Consider the following 23043-nt stretch of genomic DNA (forward strand, 5'->3'; position numbering starts at 1 on the left):
TCAGTCATTTTGATTGAAAAACTCTCATGTTCCTTGTCCTATCAAGTAAACTAGAAGGAGATTAACTATATTCTTTTAATCTAAATTTAATCCCACCCATGTTAGTGTTGGCATATGCTGTGTACAGGTGTTTAAACCATGATGCGGTTACAAGCATCCCCCGCCTTTTACATCAAAACTGTGTCCGTTTCTGGTTCATCTGCCTCTGAAAAGTATTTTGTTAGGAGATGAAGCGATCCCTGTGATTATTGTTTTTTATATCTGTGGTTGATAGGTGATTTTAAAAAGACCGTTTGGCCTGTATTTAGGCATGCTTTGCTTTCAGGAAATGGTATCATGCAAGTAGATTTTCTCATATTTGAGAAAAAGAAAAGAGAGGGAAATCAGAGTTTAGTGCCCTTGAGTTATTAACACTAACATTAGGTTGCGTACAGATGCGCAGGAAAGAAATTTAAAAGGTTGCCCATTCATTTTTGTTTCCTTTTTTATCACCTCTTCCTTTGTAAATTAAGGGTAAAATTATGTTTCTGAATAATACTGTTTGAACTATGGTGATAACTTCAGCTTTAAAACCCACACAAAAATCCCCCAGAAAACCCAGTAGGACCCTATATTTCTGACTTCATATTTTTGGCAGTCCTTACAGGTATAGCACACTTTGGCTTTCTGGGGCAACTTGAGTTCATTGCTGGGTTTTTGTAGAGTTTGTTCTTGTCCCCTTAGTACTTTACCTTTTTCTTATGAAGTTAGTGTGTATGTTCATTTCATAAGCTATTAAGGACTATTTGTGTCGCCCAGGTACAGTTTTATGCACTCAGTATGTTCTTTTCCCCATTATCGCTTAATAGTCTAGTTAGGATGTAAACTCAATTACTTACCTATATTCAGAAAATAAAAACATGGTTGGCTCAGCTTTCTTTCAGACCTCAAAGGAACTTAAAATTAGCCTTTACTGTTAACAGAAGAAAAAAGTCTGCAGTGAATGTCATAATTACATTAGTAGGACAGTTAACTCATGATGGTTATCGGAAGACACGTGATGACTAGATGGAGACCATCAGCCCTGGCAGTCTATTTTTGCCTTTTATAACATTAGTGTGATCAAAAGGCTCTCTCAGCGGATGTTACTAAAATAAGCTATTTCACACTCCAGAATTTCAGTGATTCACAAGAGTCTCCATGCCTTTTGTATTCCTTTGACCGTTATGTTTATATAAATAGTTTTGTGGAGTGACTTTAAAGCCAGTAAGCTGGATTACTAGAAGTCAAGATACCAAATGTGAAGCTAAAAACAACCACTAAAAAAATCTTCCTTTCTATTTAAGTTGGAGACTTTTTAACTAGGCTGAAATGCTATAGTAGGCTCACAGGCTAAGGTGGCTCCTGCATTGCTCCTTTCACATCTATTTTTTTGCTTGTTCCAAATCAGAAATTCTATCATTTTACGATGGCTGTGCCCAAGATGGACTTTAATAAATGAATAAATATTAAATTATTTGTGTTTCACTACTTAATTGTAAGCATTTGGGGAATTTTAGTATTAAGTTTGTGAGAATTAAATTTTTTCATTGTCTTTTTTCATTGAAATTGTGGCTTTTGGTTGATGTTTAGACATGTTTAGAATTTGCTAAGAAATAAAAATTGTCATCTTAAAGAGAAATTTGTTGTAGAGTAAGACATTAGGTTTCAAATGCTTTTGCCTTTCAGCTGCTGGTGGTTTAAATTATGACACCCAGTCTTATGCCTTGGGGCTTGCGATTCTCTAAGTTTTTTCAGATGTATCAACTAAGCATTGCCTAATTTGTTATGAAATTGAAAGAAAAGTTGTTCAATAAATCTGACAAAGTTGTGCTGGTAACATCTGTTTCCAGTAAAAAAAATTGGTAATATGATAAGAATTTGAGAGAATTGTGTGATTACTGGGTTCAAGTAACCATTCCAATGGTAGCCGACCAAAGATGGCTTTTCCTTCCTTGAGAGGATCGTTTATATGCATGAGGTGTTATTAAGTCCAAATGCCTGAGAAATCTAGTGCTGGGTGGCATGTGAAGGTAAGGCATGTTGTTTTCGGATGTTCTTCATGGAATCTCTGGCAAATTTATGAGACATTCTGTTTTAACTTCTTCAGGTTATCATTAAGTGCAGTTATAATTTAATTAAATCTTCACTGCTAAAATGAAGGTGAATTGTTATGGGCAATTAAAATATGTATGCTTAGCTTTTTTTATTTTAAGCAGTATTTTTAATACCTAGAACAGTGGTTCTACAAAAAAAAAGTTGTGTCCCCCTTGGCAGGTGTGGGATGCTTTCTGGGAGCAGAGGGGGTTAGATGGCCCAGTTTTGAGCCACAGCAGTGGTTAGCTGCTCCCCCACCATAAATTAAGGACAGACTTCCATGCTTAGTCGATGTTACTGATGTCAAGGAAGATCTGCTCAGAACTGTGGCTTGTTTCATAGAAGGTTGGAAGAGACCTTTGAGATCATAGACTCCAACCGTACCTGTCTGCCACTAAACCGTATCCCTATGCACCTTGTCTACCCATCTTTTAAATACCTGCAGGGAAGGTGACTCAACTGCCTCCCTGGGCAGCCTGTTCCAGTGCCCAACAACCCTTTCGGTGAAGAACTTTTTCCTGATGTCTAATATGAATCTGCCCTGGCACAACCTGAGTCCATTCCCCCTTGTCCTATCACCTGTCACTTGGGCAAAGAGACCAAAACCCATCTCTCTACAACCTCCTTTCAGGTAGTTATAGGCAGCCTCTTCCAGGCTAAACAACCCCAGTTCCCTCAGCTGCTCCTCCTAAGATTTATTCTCCAGTCCCTTTCCCTGATTTCCACGTGAATTTTCTTTTCTCCCACGTCCTCTCTTAGCCTTAGTGCTTTTGCTAGGCAAAGGAGAGGCCTTCAACAGGCAGGAGAGGAAAGGTAAATTAAAGCCAGAAGGGTGAAGCTTGGCAAAGTCTCCTTGGGAGACTGCAACTCTGTTTCACACAACTTCTCTTTCCTGACACTTACGAAAACTGTGTGAGGATTTATTTGAATTACATTTTTGGTCTTCATGTATGTGAAGTTTGCATATTAGAGGAAGGGTCGTAATGCACCTGGGTGTAATTGGTATTTTTAATGACATATTTAGCTGCAGTGTGTTAGGAACTTCAGTGAAGATGAGAAGCCAACCATGGTGATCTCTTCGCCGAGGGAAATTCTGCTTTCAGGTGTTTCAGTAGTATTTGTTGGAGCTGTATTTTGTTGTCTCTGAGTGCAGGCTTGCGGAGGGGTGGACAGGGGCAGCAGAACAGTGACTATGAGGTCAGGCTGTGCTAATGGGATGTAACTGGTACGTTGTAAGAACTCACCTTTTCCTAATTGCTGTACCTTGTTCTTGACAATTATGCTTATCTCCGATACAGCCAGCCTTGATAGGGAGATACATGCAAGTCTTGTTCAGAGGCAGAGCAATGGATTATTATGCTTATCTCTGATACAGCCAGCCTTGATAGGGAGATACATGCAAGTCTTGTTCAGAGGCAGAGCAATGGATTAAAAAAAGATAAATAGGTGATCAGGAGCCTCAGGATTTTCAGACAAAATGGAGCATTGTGTTCTTTATTATTTCTTTCCCGTGGTTGCAAACTACTTCCAAACGTGGAAACCTGCCTCCATTGAGTAAAGGTGAACAAAACAACGAGTTTTTATTTTTATTTCTTTCTACTGATTTATATATATACATATGGAATTAGTAGTTTGAGAGATACATAGGTGTATATATAAAATCTGTATATATCTCTTAAAATCTGTGTGCGTATATATATGGAGCTAGTTTGTGTCTATATATGGAGTTGGTTTTTTATATAGAGGGATATATCTCTTGTCTCAAAGAACTCCTTATACACATGTGCACACACATGAGTTCTTTTATAATATGTATTTGCAAATAACAGCCCTGTGGCAGCTGGATATTTTTAGGCAGGCAAAAAAGTGTAGATTTGTTTTATTTTTTTTTATCTCCATGCTTCCTAACACTCAAAGGGCATTGATTGTTCAATAACTTGCTTGATATCTTCTTGCTGGCCACACAAGAGTAACTGTTATTGAGTGTCTCTGTAGCTATTTACAAAATGTTTATGCCTACGAGCTATGGTGAACTTAAATCTCCACCTGATAGTAAACCGAGGATCTGTCAGTTTTATTGTGAAGAGTGGATGCCTGGGGAATGCTGAACTTGTGTGTTGAAAAAGTTTATTGTTGACATATGTCTTGTTATGTATTCCCAACATTAACTGAATGTCAAATATGTCTTTTGAAGCAGAATTCATCAGAGCTCCTGGTAGATCATTCTGTGTTTATCTGTACTGCTAGGCAGATTCACCTGAAAACATTTTACGTTTGAATTCCAGACATTGGAAATTGTATGAAAAATACAGTTACATGTATTGAATCTCTGAATGAATTTATCCTGAATTCATCCTGTCTAAAGCTTCTGCTGCTGTTTTTAAGATCAAGATTTTAGTCTAGTCTGTGCTTGAATTTTGACTCCAGCAACTGAATTCTTTGCCTTTTTTTCATGTTTGCCTTCTAAATCATTGCTTGTGCCAGTCTAACCTAGTACAGCATTACAGCCCAGAGATCTGTAACAGCTACACACACATCCCCCCCTTTTTAGATTCCTGTGAGCAAAGAGACGGTGAAAGATTCTCGGGTCTCTCTTCCCTTTTTACATCAACTGACTTGGAATTGTCTGTGGGGTTTGTTACTGCTTATAATAAAGGCCTGCATAAAATAAATTAAATTGTCTTCATATTTTTCAAGTGAAAGCTCTTTATCCTGGTTGGGTAGCTTCTTTACTTGTCTTTATGGCATTCCTAGCGATGTTTTTGTACATGAAGACTTACTGCCTTCTTCAGTGGGCATATTCATTTACGCACAAAGAAGATAGTTCACTGTTGGGGGCCTTGGTTAAGCAGTGCCTGGGACTATGCCACAGGAAAGACCCTTTGGGGTGTGATGTGCTGGTTTTGAGTCATTGGTTCAGAACATCATCCCGTGTAGCTCCTTGTTAAGGAGCCAAGAGAAACTGTGGGTAGAATAATCTTCAAGATATTGCCCTCTGCATTTTCTGGTCTTGCTGTCTGTTCTAGAGGAGTGCTTGCTTTATCACTTGCACTCGGTGCTTTCAGGCTGAGTGCCATGTCTTCAGGCAGGATGACCAGCCTTTTTCTACCTGAACTTTGAGCCAGTAGTCTTCAGCATTTTTCCAACTCTTGCTGTCTTCCAATTCATTTGCTGTCATTTCTGATTTGAAACAATTGGGTGCACTTTGTAGCCTGGTGTTAGGCTAAATGTGTAGGATTGCAGGGAGAAGACATCAGCTCTAAGTACAGTGATAGAGGAAAGACTGTCCAAGGAAAAAAATAAGGACTAATAGAGAGAGTTGGTTGGTATAGTCATCGCATTCTTAATGCAAAGTCTTACGGTGGCCCTGTTTTATCTTAGTGTATTGCTTTTGTCTGGATGAACTGACTGTAAGTCTGGAAATCCACATCCACACTGTGCTAGTTCATAAATAATCATAGAATTGGTTTGGGTTGGAAGGGACCTCAAAGATCATCAAGTTCCAACCCCCCTGCCATGGGCAGGGACACCTCTCACTAGACCAGGCTGCTCAAGGCCCCATCCAACCTGGCCTTGAACACCTCCAAGGAGGGGACATCCACCAGCTTCCTGGACAACCTGTTCCAGTGCCTCACCACTCTTATAATGAATATTTTTTTTTTTTCCTAATATCTAATCTAAGTCTACCATCTTTGACAATATCTCTGAGACTTGGGTTGCCGGGCATAGCTTAAGTCTTCATCCTGTTCCAATAAAATGACACCATTATCCATTTATTTTCCGAAACTTTTGACAGAAGAGTTCCTCTGTGGCCTGAGGTCATTATATGTACATATGATGAAGACGGGCAATTTCTGAAGACAAATTGCTTCCTTCCAGATGAGGGTCAGTCTGCTGAGGAACACTGGCAAAGGAAGGATGCAAGAAGTCAATGGAAGTTCAAGTTCTTACAAAGCTGTTTGTTCATTTTGCTCAATTTTTACCTTTTCACACTATGAATAAAACTAGCGTATTATTCTCAGGAGTAGCTAATGAGAGTTTTCAGAAAAATTTGTATCTGAGACAAGTGTTTCAAGATTTACAGAGGACTTCCAAAGGAGATCTTTTTGCCTTGGAAATTCACAAGAAGTAAGTTTTCCCTATTCCATGTCAAACTTTCTTTAGGATTTTTATCACTTCTGTTATTTCTCGATTTATTGGATTCCATGAGGTGGTACTTGGCTTCAATTATGCTGTACTTCAGTGCTAGGACCCCCATGCAGCTAGGAAGTGCGTTGGAGCATACTTGGGGTATTCAAAAGCTGCCTGAACATGGTCCCGGTCTACTGCCTCTAGGTGGCCCTGCCTGAATAGGGAAGTTGGACAAGATGACCTCCAGAGATTACGTGCAATATCAACCGTTCTGTGATATACCTCAGAAGTTCTTTTGAGTCTGTAGTCATTTGCTTCCATCTGCACCTTTTAATAGCCTTTCTTCTGTTAACTTTGGATCTGCAGAGGAACAGAGTTTAGTTTTGTGATTCTTTATGCAGACTCTTATGGGGATTAGGTTATTATTTTTGTATATTGGCAAGCTAACCAGCTGATACTTTTTCCAAAATTGCACGCGTCCCTCAGCTAACATTATAGATGTCAGACATGCTCGAATTTTCTATTTGCTTATGAGTATCTCTTGCCTCTATTATCACTGCTATAGGGAGCTGTTTAGGTACTGTTATCTCTAGCTGGGGACCATCATGTTGGGTAGAAGAATTTCCTTGAAGCTGCTGGAGTGGAATGAATACATAAAATTAGAGCAAGAGAGGGAGGTGAGATCTTCAGCATTTTCAAATTGTGCCTTTCTCAGCTCTGCCAAGCCTTCATGTGGTAGTTCCATATGTGTACTGTAAAGTAGTCTGCCATTTGAGGGCTGCTCATTCTCTTTGAGATGCTTTTCATATGAGCTATGTAGTTTACTCAGTGAATAGTTATCATTTTGCTAGAAGAGCCAGGAGTATGAATGCTAATATAACTGTTGAGGGAGAAAGGAAAGGGCATTTATATGTAACTGTATATGGCTTCCATGTCTTGAAGAACCTTTACATTTAAAATTCCTTTCCCTCCATCTGCCTTGAGGTCTTTTTGTTTAAATTGGGGACAAGCTGCTAGGAATTAAGGTTATGATATGGCCCATTTCTACGATATCAGCATCTCTAGTCACTGCTTCAACCATTGCTATGTTGTTTGCATACTTGAGTGATTGCAACAGCCACATTGTTAAACTGTAATTTTTCCAGTAATATAGGCTGCAAATTTTTGTTCCCCAAACCATTTGTGAAGGAATGTTCTTTCTGTGTGTACCCACAGTAACAGTGCTTTGCTTTCAATTGTTTTTATTTCCTCTGCAGCATCTGTTATTGTAGGGAAGCTATGATACCTGTCTTTGAACGGAACAAAATGCAGTAGGTTAAACCAGACCTTAACAAAAGTTTAGAAAATAGGATTAATGAGTAAATGTTTAGATGGGGCAGTACAACACAGACCACAGATCTGAACCAAAACCTATACAATTTTGTCAGCATTGCAGTAAAATATTCCAGGTTAAATAATTTGGGAATCTTGATAGATGCTTGCTATTTGCTTTTATATTCTCCCTTCAGATTTGTTTAAAACTTGGTTTAAGTAAAGAAATTCAGATGCAAGGCCAGTTCACGCTATTGTAGATCTTCTATCTCAGGGACAGTATATCTTTCTGGCCTAACAATGTTGTGCTGTGAGCTGGCCTAACAACCTTATGCTGCGAGCTTTTTTCTTAGTTATCTGGAGAAATGTTTTTTCTGTGTCCTTGATCCTGTAAAGTGACACCGTGTGCGTGGTGCTAAGCAGTTTGTCACCTGACTCCTGTGTATTTCCAGTAGGGTGTGTGAAATTTTGAAGATGACCAATTCTGGAGGACATCTAATTAGTGTTAGATACCATTAATGTGATGGTATCTAATTTGCACATGTTACACACCTGTTTTCCCTTGTGGGTGAAGTTTTTGTTAAAAGCTGAGCAGATCATGTTGGGAGGGAGTATAGATGGGTACAAAAACGCTATTCCCAGAGAAGGTGGTTAGGCATTGGAATGGGCTGCCCAGAGAAGTGGTGCAGTCTCTGTCCCTGGAGGTATTTAAAAGAGGGTTAGATGTGATGCTGAGGGGTCATGGTTTAGTAGTGGATGGCAGGTTAGGGTGATGGTTGGACTTGATCTAAACTGTCCCTTCCAACCAAGGCAATTCTAAGAGTCTGTGATTCTGATACAAATAATAAGAAAGTGGGATACTATTTTACAATATTTACTACATTTTGTTTTAGCAGTTGATTCTACTGCTGAAGAGGTGGAAAACATTTTTGGAAAAAAAGTGCCAAATCTAGGCATGATTAGAAATATATTTGCTTCTTGGAGATAAACTTGAGGATCTTCCTACCACACAGGAATTAGTTTCTCTGCATTATCAATAAAGGTTATTGTATGGCTAATTACATGGCAGTTCAGGCTGATTTCAGAATGCAAATGTTATTGCAGAAATACAAGAGGCTTAGACCATTATTATTTTTAGTGTTCTCTAAATCTCCAGTGCTGTGTTTTTCTTTTTTTTTCTACTGTTCAAATGGGCAGGCTTGAAAAGGTTAGTTAGCCACTGGGGATATTAAAAATAGAGTGGAGACTACATTGTGAGCACTTCTCAGAAAATAAAAAATGTGTGTTTTTTTAAAAATTGAGTGGAGAAAGGAAACAACAAAAACTTCTGGTGAGCCTGTTTGTATCAATCACCTCAGGGTGGGAAAGAGATAGCTTATAAATTAGTACATTTCAATGTGAGAAATCTAGAAGGCGTGCAGAAAAAAAACAACTCTAGTTTTTAGCTTCAGTTCTGTGTTTGATGTTAGTCAAAATGTAATTCAAGCAATTATGTTCTGTAGCCACTGTATGACCTACCCAGCGGCAATCAGCCCTCTCATCTTTTTCTTTTTTCTCTTTTTTTTTTTTTTTTAAAGGCTAATTGGCCCATGTTTAGCTTACTAAATGTCATCTGGACTCAGTAAAAAGCAAGTGACCTGCATTGAATTAGTGTAATTGTAGTACAAACAGAACATCTCATAGTTTTGGTCTTACACAGGAAAAGAGAAAGTTGGAGAGATTTTTCACTTTGATAAATAAAACTGAAAATACGGGAAGCCAACTTTGGCTCACATTCCGTTTTACTTTTTCACTGTCGTCTTTTACTAAATAATAATTGGCATTTGAATTTTGCCTATATGTTTTCTCTTTGGAACATTTTCCCTTCTGGAAGAAGCTTCCTTAGTCAGTATGCTGTGCCAGTTATTAAATCATGACCAATCATTACAGATTCCAGCTTTGTCAGACACAACACATTTCAGAAAGGTGATTTCTTTTTCATTTACCTTGCCTGTCCAGGAGTTGCTATGTTGTCCTACCTCTGTCATTTGGTAGGATTACTTTCAAATGCCATTATGTAGTTTGTATTTTTTGCTTCCCATTTGGAAGAGCAATGGTTGTGCCGACCAAGATAACAAAGTGCCATGAAGAACTGCATTATCAGTTCTGTATTTAAATTTTAACTCTGTAGTTGTATTATTTACTTTAGTTTAAAAATTGTTTTAATGTTTTTAAATGTAAGACTGATGTCATTATGTAAGTAATACTATACCTTGGTTATATTTCTCTTTCATTTGGTCATTCAAATGTCCAGATTTTTAGTTTGCGAAGCCTCCCACTGCTTGTGTCTGCATCATGGCCTATGGAGTGGGGGAAAAAAGTTCCTTACAGGAAAGGATGTGGATAACTTCTATACTAATCTAGCAGTGAAATTAAGGGACTACACTGCAAATGATATTTTTAGGAAACTGTTAGAGAGACTAATGGAAATACTAACTAGGCAAGGACAGTAACACTGTTCTCTGTATGTACCTGGTAGCTGGAAAAGCGGTGCTGTCGAGCTGTGTGTTCTCCCAGTACCTTGGGTGTCAGTGGAGCAGAAACAGAAGTTGGTGTTTGTTCTTTGCCAGAAGGTTGACAGACCTTTAAAATGTAAGAACTCAGTTACTATTTCATAGACTAGAAAATCTTCTGTAATTAATTAGACATTTCCATTATTTCAGTGGGATGTAGGCATTTAGTATCTGCAATATTGTACTCTGACAGCTTAATTTTAGTTCTTAAGTTTGGGCAATGCAAATGAACGGGTTCTTTTTCTTTGTGCTGGTGGGCTTTTGCTGTCACCTGTTCACCTGTTGCCATTGGAAATGGTGAAGTAGGAGGTAACAAGCATTGTGGTGAGCACCGTTCCTTTGTGCTGAATATTGCTTGTGGTACACATGAACTTTCCGTTTCTTACCTGGGTGACCAAACTTTTTTTTTGGTTTTGGGTTTTTTTTTTTTTTTTTTCTGATATTCCTAACCAAAGTCAACTTTGGACATCCCAGTGAGCTGTCAGCCACTGTAGGTAGGATTTTTAATTCACAGTGTACAGATTATTTTTCAAGACTCTATTCTAGTTGAGATACAACTAAATTCCCACTTTCTTTTGTGCTACCTGTAACACCTTGACGTATTGACTCTGAAATGTTAGTTTTGACATAATCTCCCATAAAATCAGAGGCAGAGGAGCTGTTGCAGGGAGACAGAGCAACCTATGGAGGATGCTCATGGAATTTAATTTCATTTCATCTTTGTGTAATGCACACTTCCACTGAATTTTCAGGTTAGACATGACAAAAATACTGTCTTCTCAGACTGTGATTTATGAAACCACAGGGCAAATGGGGAGAGGTGGTGGAAAAGATCTTCGAAACACATGCCCAAATTTTGTTCATACAATTCTGAAACTATTTGTCTATAAGTTTTGGTAGAATACAATGACAAATTCTGGAACTCCACAGGTAGTTTATTGGAAACTTTCTTACTCTGTAACCTGAATATTTTTTCTAAATTTTAAACTCACCAACTCTTCTTTTTCTGCTCTTTATAGACTTGAAAAAAGATTATTTTTTTTCTTCCCCTTTGAAGTTTACCATATTGGAGCCTGTTGCCATGTTTCTCACTATAGTCACCTCCTCTTCAGTTTAAGTAACTAGTTCATTCAGTCTTTCCTTGCAGTCTTTGTTTTTTAAATATATAAGCATTATAGTTGCTCTTTTTTGAACTGTCTTCAGTTGGTTCACATGTGTCTGAAAGTGCAGTGTGTACAACTGACCACAGCATAGCTGCTGAAGGTCTAATGTATCCTGAATAAAAAAGAACTACTACATTTTTCTTGAATGCCTTCTGTTGTTACTACTGTGTGTGGTTATGGCAGAGGTTTCACATTTAATGTCCAGTGAGTTTACCAGAGCTTTTTCTCACAAATATAAGTTACTAACTCCTTGACTGTCTTATTAGTAAATATAATAGCAAATGCAGTTTTTTCCACTTCATGTCTCAGTAAACATGAATATTTCTGGATGTAATCACTGCATCATTTCCTCAGAAACTGCAGAAAATTCTGTGGGAAGAAAAGATTTATTATTGAAGTGAGCTATATTGTTGGAGTTTTCTTGTAGTGAAAGTAAGTTTCTTGGTCTGGGTAATAGAGTTGAAATTTTGTAGGCATTATGTCTATGAATTTTCAAGATAACACTGAATCAGGAGTAAAAGAAACTATGGTGAGAGAAGACTAAATCAAGAGTATTCCCTGGATTCAGCCATGCAATGTGTCGTCCCTTCAGAACCATTTTCTTTTTCTGTAACTGATAAGAAACTAGTTGTTCACGTTCTATGCCAAAGAAAGAGAAAGTCCATAGAATCACAGAATATCCTGAGTTGGAAGGGTCTCATAAGGATCATCAGGTCCAAGTCCTGGCTCCACACAGGGCCAGCCAGGTCAGAGCAAGGGACTGAGTGCATCATCCAGGCACTTCCTGAACTCAGACAAGCTCGATGCTGTGATCAGTTCCTTGGGGTGCCTGTGCCAGCGCCTGATCACTCTCTCAGTGAAGAATCTCTTCCTAATACCCAACCTAAACCTCCCCTGTTGCAGCTTCATGCCGTTCCCTGGGGTTCTATCACTGGTCACCAAAGAGAGGAGATCGATGCTTGCCCCTTTGCTCCCCCTCTTCAGGGAACCACAGACTGCGATGAGGTTTCCCCTCAGCCTCTTCTTCCCCAGGCTGTACAAATTGAAGGACTTCAGCTTCTCCTCCTAAATGGTCCCCTCCAGACCCTTCGCCTTCATCCTTGTTGCTTTCCTCATTGTTCAGGTTCAGGACTCTTCACTTATTTAGATCTTTTGTATTCTGTGGAAGTGGGGATTTAGGTAATAGCAGGGTGCTTATGTGTGAGATACCAACATTCGTGGAAAAAAACCTTGTTCTTAAACTAGATATGAAGGGGGAAGGGAATAAAAGCAGTCTCCCTAGTGGTAAGCCTAGGGGCGGCATGCCAGTGTTTGATGGATGGTGTGCTGGCAAAGTCCTTCTGTCTGCAGTCTCAGTGAAGGCGGGAGATGGAGAGCTATGTGACAGCCAAAACACAATGGCTACTGATGGGTTAGAAAGCATGGAAGTTCAGGTATGAATTAAGGTGTCTCTCAAACAGGTGACAGGATCAGTAGCCCAACTGAAGTATATTTGTTGCCCAATGCGTGCTCCTTGGGAAGCAGACCTGGAGGCCAAAGGAGTCCAGGAAGGCTGAACATTGTTCAAGAAGGAAATCTTAAAAATGCATGAGTAAGACGTCCCCATGTGCCAGTGGGGAAGAAGACTGGCCTGGCTGAACAGGGAGCTTTGGCTGGAACTCAGGAAAGAAGGGAGAGTTTATGGCCTTTGGAAGAAGGGGCAGGCAACTCCGGAGAACTGCAAAGATGTTGTTAGACTATACAGGGAGAAATTAGAAGGGCCAAAGCCCAGCTACAGCTTAATCTGGCTACTGCTGTAAAAGGCAATAAATAATGTGTCTACATACAACAGGAGGGCTAAGGAGAACCTCCAGTCTTTTTTTAATATGGGACTTTACCTGGACTTTAGTAAAGCCTTTGACATTGTTTCCCACAGCATTCTCCTAGAGAAACTTACGCCTCATGGCCTGGATGGGCATATGGTTCGCTGGGTAATAAAGTCTCCGGATGGCCAAGCCCAGTGCCAGTTGGCAGCCTCTCACAAATGGTGTTCCCCAGGGCTCAGCTCTCTCTAATATCTTTATCAATTATCTGGTTGAGGGCATTGACTTCACGCTCAGTAAGCTTGCAGATAACACCAAGTTGGGCAGGATTGTTGAACTGCTTGAGGGTAGTAAGGCTTTATAGAGGGATCTGGACAGGTTGGATTGATGAGCTAAGCCCAATTGTATGAGATTCAACAAGGCGCGATGCGGGTCCTGCACTTGGGTCGCAAGAACCTTGTGCAATGCCACAGGCTGGAGGAAGAACAGCTGGAAAGCTGTGTGGTGAAAAAGCACCTGAGAGTGTTGGTCAACAGCCAGCTGAATGTGAGCCAGCAGTGTGCCGAGGTGGCCAGGAAGGCCAACAACACCCTGGCTTGTATCAGTGTGGCCAGCAGGACCAGGGAAGCAATTGTCCCCCTGTAGTCGGCACACACTCCAGCTGTACCTGGAGTACTGTGTTCAGTTTTGGGGCCCTCACTACACGAAGGACACTGAGGTGCTGGAGTGTGTCCAAAGAAAGGCAAGGCATGAAGGGTGTAGAGCACCAGTCTTATGAAAGGCAGGACTGTGTTTAGCCTGCAGAAAAGGAGGCTGCGGGGGGACCTTGTCGCTTGCTGCAGCTCCCAGAAAGGTTGTAGCTAAGTGGGAGTTGGTCTCTTCTCTCAAGTGATAAGTGATTAGACGAGAGGAAATGGCTTCAGGTTTTATGGGGGGAGGTTTAGATTGGATATTAGGACAAATTTCTTCACCAAAAGGGTTGTCAATCACTGGAACACGCTGCCCATGGAAGCGGTTGAGTCACCATTCCTGGAGGTATTGAAAAGCCATGTAGATGTGGTGCTTAGGGACATGGTTCAGTACTTCATGGCAGTACTAGGTCAATGGTTGGACTTGATGATCTTAAAGGTCTTTTCCAAGAAAATGATTCTGTGATTCCACATTTGATTCCTAGACATCTGTATGACTGTGGTAATCTTTAGGCATTTGAAAAAGATCTGCTCTTAAATGTTGGTGAAGTTCCCTGGTGATTATGGTAGAACCTAAAATCGGTTAGTAGGCTGAGGTGGCCCCACCTCTCTGGTACGGTGATTTCCTCATAAAAGGAGGATTTATCCATCACTATCTAATGGTAACTTCACCCACAGAACTGTGTCTAAATGTATTGACAGAAAAAAAAGATTGACTTACAAAGTTAAGCCACAACATCAGATAGTAAAATCAGTCTAAAGACAGCTCAATATATTTATTTTTTTTCTACTTAAAAAACCCCAAACAAATAAGCCCCTCACCCAAAATCTTTAAAAAACCCAGCATGCATACATGCTTGCCCTTTTTTTGGTTACCAATGCTGAGATTGAGAATACTTTTCAGAACAATAGTCATGAATTAATTTGTGGCTCATGTAGGTATTTTTGGTGGAAATGTTGTCCGAGATGATGTCCAAATACTGCAGTTCCTTTTAGGTGTTATTTTTATAAGGCTTGATGACTTTCATTGTCTTGTTTTTGTGTTTGGATTTTTTTAGACATAATGGATTTGTATTTTTCCCCCCAAACACTGTAAAAATACAGAGACTTTTAGCTATTGTGGTTGTGAACTTTCAATCTAAACTTTTAAGAAAACATGAAGTAATTATACTGTTTTGTACCTAAACGAGATTATTTGCAAATTAGGTGGTAATTCCTGTATGTAGATTAATAATAATAGCAACAACCTTTAGCTGTCTCAGTTAATTTAAGCACAAAATATTGAGTAGCCTTAAATTGTTTTTTTTTCAATGAATGCCTTTGCTTTAAAAAATATGTAATTTCATTTAAGTAAAACATCCCCTTCCTCCTTTCACACCTTGAAAAATTCCAAAGAAAGAACAAAAAAAACCCCAAAACAACAAAACCAAAGAACATAAAAAAAAAAAAAAAAACTTAATGAAATTTTCAAATATTTCCATGCTTTATTTTTCATTTCGACAGATTTTGGAAAGGCATTTGTTGCTCTCCTATAGCAGTTTGCTATTTAAGTTGAAGGAGGGGAGGATTTTGAGGATCAAATGGCTGACTGTCTTCTCTCGTAACTTCAGTGACGTCAGTGAGTTTGTAACCTTGCAGATGAAACGGGAACTTGAAAACTACACCTCTCAAAAAAAAAAAAAAGAAATGGGAAGACAATGTTGAGTTGAATGGCAGAATTCGACAGTATTTTGTGTTCAAGAGTTTTCTTCAGGAAATTGAAATACCTCTGCTGAATTGGATAGAAAAATTTTAAACTATTCTATTTTAAAACAGAAGATAGAAAGTTGAGACTAAGTAATAGCCAAAAAAACCTAAGGGCAGAAGTCATGAAAAATTCCCCAAATCACAGGGAATTATTTAAATATGTTGGAAAAAAGCCTGAAGAAATACTGATATGTCTGCTGGAGTTGAAGGGTAAGGAAGAAGAAATAAGCAACCAAAGGAAGGCCATTGCAGATAAACAAAATAATTTCTTTGCTCACTCCATCAAGTCATTTGTTGAGCTGCTTCCAGATCTCTTTGGATAGTACAAGTGATGACTTATGAGAGATGACAAAACTTTCAAAACTGAAACAAAGCAAAAAAACTCACCCCAAACCCTGGATAAATTGGTAAATTCAACTGGCAGTAGGTCAGCATGCTGAGGTGGTATTTCTGGGAAAAGATTGGTGGTAATAAATATTTTTATTACTCATTCGAAAAAAGGGTTTGATAATGAACAGACATATGCAGATGACATGATCCTTTTAGATGAGTTAGCAGAGGGAACTTGCTAGTTGGATAACAGCCAGTGCAATACATTCTGCCTTTGAAATATACCAGTGCAGATTTGTCTTGGGATATGCTAGAACTTTAAAGTTATGCTATGTGATGGGATTTAAAAATTAGTTGTATAAGTGAACTTACTTAAAGCCAGTAACACTCCCCCGCAAGTGAACGATCTTGTGGCCTTAGGTACACCGAGTCTTCAAACTGTCATCACAGAACAAATTATATGCTGTATTTTTTTGAAATTTAAAGTAGTTTTCTTAAGGAAGTATCACAGAATATCTGCAGTTGGAAGGGACCAGTGAGGATCATCGAGTCCCATTCCCACCTTTAGCGGAAGGAGTAGGTTCAGAGGTGAATCTCGAGGCACGGTTCTGTTGCGTGACGGGGCTAACGAGGCAAGGGTTGATTTTTTTCAGTAGACTTACAATTGCACTTACTATTGCAAAATGTTTGAGATTGGTATCTTTACATTCTTGACCTATTGTAACGCTGTCAAAATGTTATGAATTTACTAGCAATAATAAATATACAGGTCAATATAAAAGGCTTATCTTTCAGTAACCCATCTTTGCTGTTAAGCATGTGATTATTCTTTCCATTATGTATCTTTTCTCTGCGTTTATGACTTTATTACTTTACATCTTAAGTGCATCATACTTTGCTTTGAACAGCAAAGGTCATCATTCCAGAGGGAAGCTTGTGATAGTGAATGGCTCTTAAAACTACTGGTAACATTTGTGGGTTTTTTTTTCTTGAGTTGTTTTTTCTATTATTATTATTCCTGGCATTTTATTTTATTTAAAATGCTCCTAGAGTTAATATGTGTGGTCCCTATTGTTATATCATAAAATAATCTGAATCTCATTTTTAGTGTATGTGTGCATGTGTGACCTCTCCTGTGAAGGCAGGCTGAGAGAGTTGGGCATGTTCAGCCTGGAGGAGAAAAGGCTCTGGGGGGACCTTATAGCGGCCTTCCTGTACATGAAAGGTGCCTGTAAGAAAGCTATAGGGAGGAGCTGTTCCCAAGGGCATGTAGCAATAGGACAAGGGGTAATGGTTTTAAGCTAGAAAAGGGGGGATTTAGGTTGGATATTAGGAAAAAAATCTTCACTATGAGGGTGGTAGATCACTGGAACAGGTTGTCCAGAGAGGTAGTGGAGGCCCCATCACTGGAGATATTCAAGATCAGGTGTGTTGGGACTCTGAAAGACCTGATCTAGTGAAGATGTCCTTGCTTACTGCAGGGAGGGTGGACGAGATGACCTCTAAAAATCCCTTCTAACCTTACAGATTCTATGATTTGCATTAATCAGTGGCTGCTATTAAAGAACTATTGAAGTGAGCGCAATAGAATTGCGTGCTAAATGTCACATATATTTCCCTTCATTAGGATTAACAGTTCTGTATCAGTTAACGTTTGTCCAGAAGTTCTCTGGCCTCCATTTATAGCTTCCTGCGTTTAGGCCTGTGTTGTTAATTCTAGCTGGGCTTTGCTGGGAGCTTGAGAAACAGGTTAGTGTAACAGCACAGTGTGCTCAGCGCTCTCACTGTTACTTGGTTGGATGAATGGTCATTGCTAATTGTCAGTGACGAAAGTGCCTTCTCAGTTGAACGTGGTAGGAGTCCTTAAGTTCGTGCTTAAATTCGGAAATGTAATTTTATTGCTAGGAGTAAGTGGATTCTCATACTTGGTACTACCTGTTTTTCAAACTTTGTGAGAATGGAAGGTTGTTTCCTTTCTGTTTTGATGATGTAGCTTCCAGGATAATGTAGTTGGCTGGTTTGGTTTTGGTGGGGTGGGTTGGTTGGTTGGTTTGCCTGTTTGTTTTTTCCAGATGACATTTCTAAACATTTTTTGTTTGATAATTTATTATTAAAGTCAACTGAAAAATAAGTAATTGTAATGAATATTTGGTATTAGTTTCTTAAACTTTGCTCCTTAAACTGTTTTAGATAACGTATGGGAGAAGCAGTTGGATAGCTGGGTCACTCTGAAGTATTTATTTGCTGGACCTGTCTTCAGTAAATGCTTTTTTTGATGCTCTGTTTCAAAAAAGTGATAGTGGAAAATCAAAGAGATTGAAAATAATTTGACAACTTTTGTGTTTCTGTAGTCTTTAATTCAGGGTATGTTGTTAAGCTTTTCCTGTGTGAAATTGATAGTTTTATTGTATTTCTTCAAGCCACATCTCTGTTGGAAGTATATGAGGTATGGGGCAGTGAAAATGAAAAAACTTGTGGGCCCACGGGATGCACAGTTGTAATTTGAGTGATTCCATCTTGATCTCTCTAGTTCATATTGGTTTTGTCACTGAGATTAGTAACGAGCAGCATTTATATCTTCATTGTTTTGGAGAGTGAGGAGTGTGTTTAATAGAATGAGTGAATATTGATTCATGACTGTGAAGTGACTTTTTTCTTTCCAAAAGAGAAAGAGTAAAAATTGGTATTGGCTGCTTCAACAGAAGTAATATTTCATGCAGAAATATAATTAAGCTTTCCAGTTAGGAGTTTCATCATACTTGGGGGATAATGAGAAGCTCCTTGGCTCGGGTATCTGATTAATGTCTGATGGAACCAAAACTGAAATTCTGCAGAAATGGTGTGAGTGCACTGGAAGATCTTAATGAATGTCTGTGTGTGCAGACAGGAAGAGGAAGCTGGTGATTTTAGGGTGCTTCTAGTAATTAAATTTATTATCTACACTGAAGCAGATCATAAACCGACTTCCTCCTGTTTAAACCCACGAGTTCAGTAACTTTGTTTTTCCCTGTTACAAAGTTTTATAAAAACCCCTTTGTTGTAACAGTATTGTAGTTCTGAATTTAAAAAATACTGTCCAACCAAACAAAAAAGGCTCAGCAAAGCAAACCCACCATAGAACCTGCTACTATCTCACCCTTCTTGTCAATGCTGGTGTTTCATTTCTAGACAGCTGTTGAATTGTGTAATTGAATTAAGTAGTGGTGATTCAATAGCTTTTTGAAAGCTCTTCAAGAGGGGAAGTAAGTTCTGCCATAGGTATCAGAAAAAAGAGAATAGTTTGTCTTTGAGATGATTCTTTGTTTCTGACGTTAATAGAATCACAGAATCATAGAAATGTTACAATATACCATATTTAATACCCCACAGCCTTACGTAGTATTTCATTCTCTAAAGTGTGTTAGTTTAAATGTATTTTGGACTTTGTTTTTTGCAGTAGTTTGGTAAACTAAGTAGTGTAATCGTGGTGCCACAAAACTATGCAGTCACAAATTGCCTGTGGATGTCTTGTACCCTTACTTTCTTTGTAAAAAGTTTCTGTAGATTCTAGCAATAGAGAATTACAGCATAAAAATCAGAAAATTAGCACAATATAAAAATCTCTGCTGCCTCCTTCAGTAGTATTCACGGTACTAGGCAAATAATAACAGTAAAAGTTATACATTAGATTTCCTGCTATTTATTATAGGTAATTTATTTCAGCTAAGCCATAGTCAAGGAGCTGAAACTCAAAAGACATAGTACCTCTACCAAATTACTGTTGATCATTTAATGTGTTCATGGACTGTGTGAAATACAGATGTATTACCCTGACTGCCAGAAGGAATGAGCTGCAAGGATTTTCTGATTTGGAAATTCCAAATGGGGTATATGGGGGGTCTCATTTTACTTTTGGCATTTTCTTCATCATCACCATTATTACATTTTCACACCAATAAAATTGTCTATAAAAGAACCTTCATGAAAAAAATGTTTTCAGCCTGGACTTCATTTATAATGCTAGGCCCTTTAAGAATAATAAAAATAAAATCATGTGCTGACTCGTGCAGTTCTGCTCTCATTTAAGACCTGGTCCTCACACCAGCGTTCAGTTTAACTCTATCTGCTGGTTATTGGGCAGGTAAGTGTTTCCAGGCACACTTAGGGTAGAAACTGTTTTGGATTGTCTAGTGCTCAATTTGGAAGTGGCCACTGTAAGCTACCCTGGATGATCTTCCCCGCCCCCCCTTCTTTTGTCACATACAAACTGTAATCTGACTTGGATTCTGGTTTCACTGCAGGGTGTAGGCTTGCCTTAGAGCAATGTATGAGAGGTGACTCAAAGTAGTTGGGCTCAAGGTTCAGAGGTGGAAGGGCCAGTTCAGGACCAATTTGGAATGGACTCTTACAGACACGTGAAGACTGATGAAGCTGCTGTGGTCCCACAGAAAACTGAGTCATACCATCTAATGCCTTGGCTGTGTATTTGGTGTGTTATTTGAGTAAGAGTTCCCAGTCTGCCTCAGATACGTAAGGAAATGTGGAAGGTGATATGGAAGGTGGAAGAGAGAAATGAATTAGCCCCAGCTCTTTTGTAGTATGTCAGTGCCTGTCCCCTCTGAACTATTTACTCCTAATGTTTCCTGCAGTTGTTACTGCCAGTTCAGCCCATGTAATTTGGTGGACAGTAGCTTATATTTGGGTTTTCTTTTAAGCAACAGTTGTCTAACACTGGCTGTATGAGCATTGCCATCAGCCCTACTGTGAGAGCTGAACTAATACCGATAGCTGTGGGAAACTTCTAGAGAAAATTACAAGTGGAGTGGAGGAAAAAAAACTAATAGTTTTTGGAGAACTCAGGGTCTGGAGAATTACGGGGTAAGATTAAAGAGTCATGAACAAAACAAGTCTCAGGTTTCTTTCTTCCCTTGGCATCCATGGAACAGAATGACTGAAACAGCTCAGTTGTGTTTTAAAATAGGACAGAGTTCTTTTAGGCTAGAAGAGATGCATTTGACAAGAAATAGAAGCAAAAATGAGGAGTAAGTTCCTGTCAGATAAGCGTTTTGTTTTTATTCCTGGAGTTTTGGGACTAGCTTTATAATCCTCCAATGATTGCTTTGCAAGCTTCTTGGAAGGAAACAGAAGTAGTTGGAAGCTAAATCATACCCTATTTTGAAAGAGAGTGCAAGCTTAACTTTTATGCAGAGAAATATGCAAGCCAAAATGAGGAAGTAGAGGGGGAAGATGGAATGGAAACCCAGCATTTTCAGGCTAGGTAACAAAAGGGGGTGCTGAGAGCTGGCGATAGAAGTACACGCTAGCAAGTGCATGGCATAACTAACAAGCTGGTTTAAACATTTGGAATAAGGAGTTTCTGTATTTTCTATTACAATAACACAGCAAGGTTTTTTTCAGCAAATACAGCTCACATCACATGTCAGGTTTTAAAGACCCCTATCGTAGGTTTTTACAGAGTAAAGAAATATACGTGTTTCTGAAGTAGGTACTTTCAACAAACATCCAAAGCATGAATGTGGATTTAGGAACCTAAGTCTAGCTCTTGAATATCTTCTTTTGTGACTTTTATGGCCTGCCATAAAAGAACGATTCATGATTTCCCTCTTTCTTCTCATTGTCCTTTGTGAATTATAAAGGAGTCACTTCTTTGCTGTGGTTTTTAACTGGTGTGTGCTTGATGAAAATAATTGGCAGAGGCAAATAGCTTTCCCTAAACATGGGAGCGGAGCAGGACTCTGAAGCTAAGCTTTGCTTACCTGGGGAGAGACAGGTCAATATATATTATCAAATGAGGTATACATTTTGACAGCACATAAACAGAAGTTACTAGCCCTCTGTTACAGCAGTGTGTTTTCAATAGCTACTGCAGAGCTAGCTGTTACGAGTAGCTAAAGATAAGATTAAAAGTCATCAGTTCAAAGTTCAGAAGAGATCATTACTTTCAAGGACAGAAGCAGCTGAATTTGATAGCCACTGCTTGAAGCACTTCACTTGTACTGACAATTAATCTTGTATTACAAGGGAAGTTGGTAAGGCAAATCAGAGTGTAATAGAGTGCCACGTTTCCTATCTGAGTTCATATGCTAGTTTGGCATGGCTGCCTGCTGAAAATATAAAGCTATTGTAGAATATATCTTTGTTAAACAAAATGCCCATGGCTCTTCATTTAATTCTTATATTGGGCAAACAGTGAAATGAGTTTTCTAAGTGTCTAGGTATTTGAATTAAAACAAACTATTCAATACTGAACTAATTTTTTATTAAAATTACAGTAAACAGTTTTTGCATCATTTTGCATGTGTCCTGCTTTTCTTTGGTATATGAGAAGAATTTCAGAATGAGGGTTTGAACAAGCAACCCCAAATTTCAAGGCCAGTCAGACTTTAGAAGTTATGGATAAAAATCTCAGGAAGTTCCCTCTCCCTGTGTTTGGGAGGCTGGTGCCTCTACCCTGGTAACAGTGTGCATGCATAATGTCTCGTTTCAGTTTTTCCGCCTTTTCTGAGTGCATGCTTCTGCCTATAGTTACATAAAAACAAACAAAAAACTTTTACTCCCTTTCACTTTGAAAAATGTGGTTTTAGAAGAAAATAATAGCTTATTATTTCTGTCAGTAGACTGAGCTCTGAAAAGTGTGTTGCTGTCATGTCTAAGTCTTGAGTAATGATACTGAATGCATTTGAGAGATTACATACAGAACTTGAAAATTTCCCATTGCTTTACACTAGTTTCCCAGAACTGCACTGCTTTTTTTTTCCCCTGCAAGTGTAAATCTATAATAAGAGGAAAACATGGAAAAATCGTAAAGAAAATGGCACAATATATGTGATTTTAAGTAGGATAAAGGGTGGGGGTTTTTTATGTAGCAGAAATATTTTTTTCTTAGTTGAAAAATCTTCCTGCCTATGGTTCTTGACAGTGTGAAATTGCTGTTATATAGTTAAAATGCTGCTTTTTCAATTTCAAGTAAACTCTTGCTGCCAGTGGTAGAGAAGGTACTTCATTATTTTATTTATTGTAGGTTATTTTAGTGCTGCCTTCACTCTTTTAGCATATATTTCTAAACCTTATTTAGGAAAAGCAAGTTTTAAAGCTACATCTGAAGGATTTTCACAGCAATGTTATTTGTGTCTGTTTAAACAAACAGTGTGGTCATTTCTACTAATAATCTCTGAAAGAACAGGATCATCTCTTGAGACTGATA

At 38.7% G+C, this 23043-nt stretch overlaps 1 protein-coding gene across 1 annotated transcript in view; it reads left to right on the plus strand.

Moving 5' to 3' along the window:
* Positions 1–23043, plus strand: part of STK3 (serine/threonine kinase 3) — a gene marked incomplete at its 5' end in the record, with an annotated part of 143585 nt that overhangs the window by 50165 nt on the left and 70377 nt on the right. The gene's annotated exons all lie outside the window — the stretch shown is intronic.

This window comes from Gallinula chloropus, assembly GCF_964237585.1.
Source record: "Gallinula chloropus genome assembly, chromosome: 2".
NCBI lineage: Eukaryota > Metazoa > Chordata > Aves > Gruiformes > Rallidae > Gallinula > Gallinula chloropus.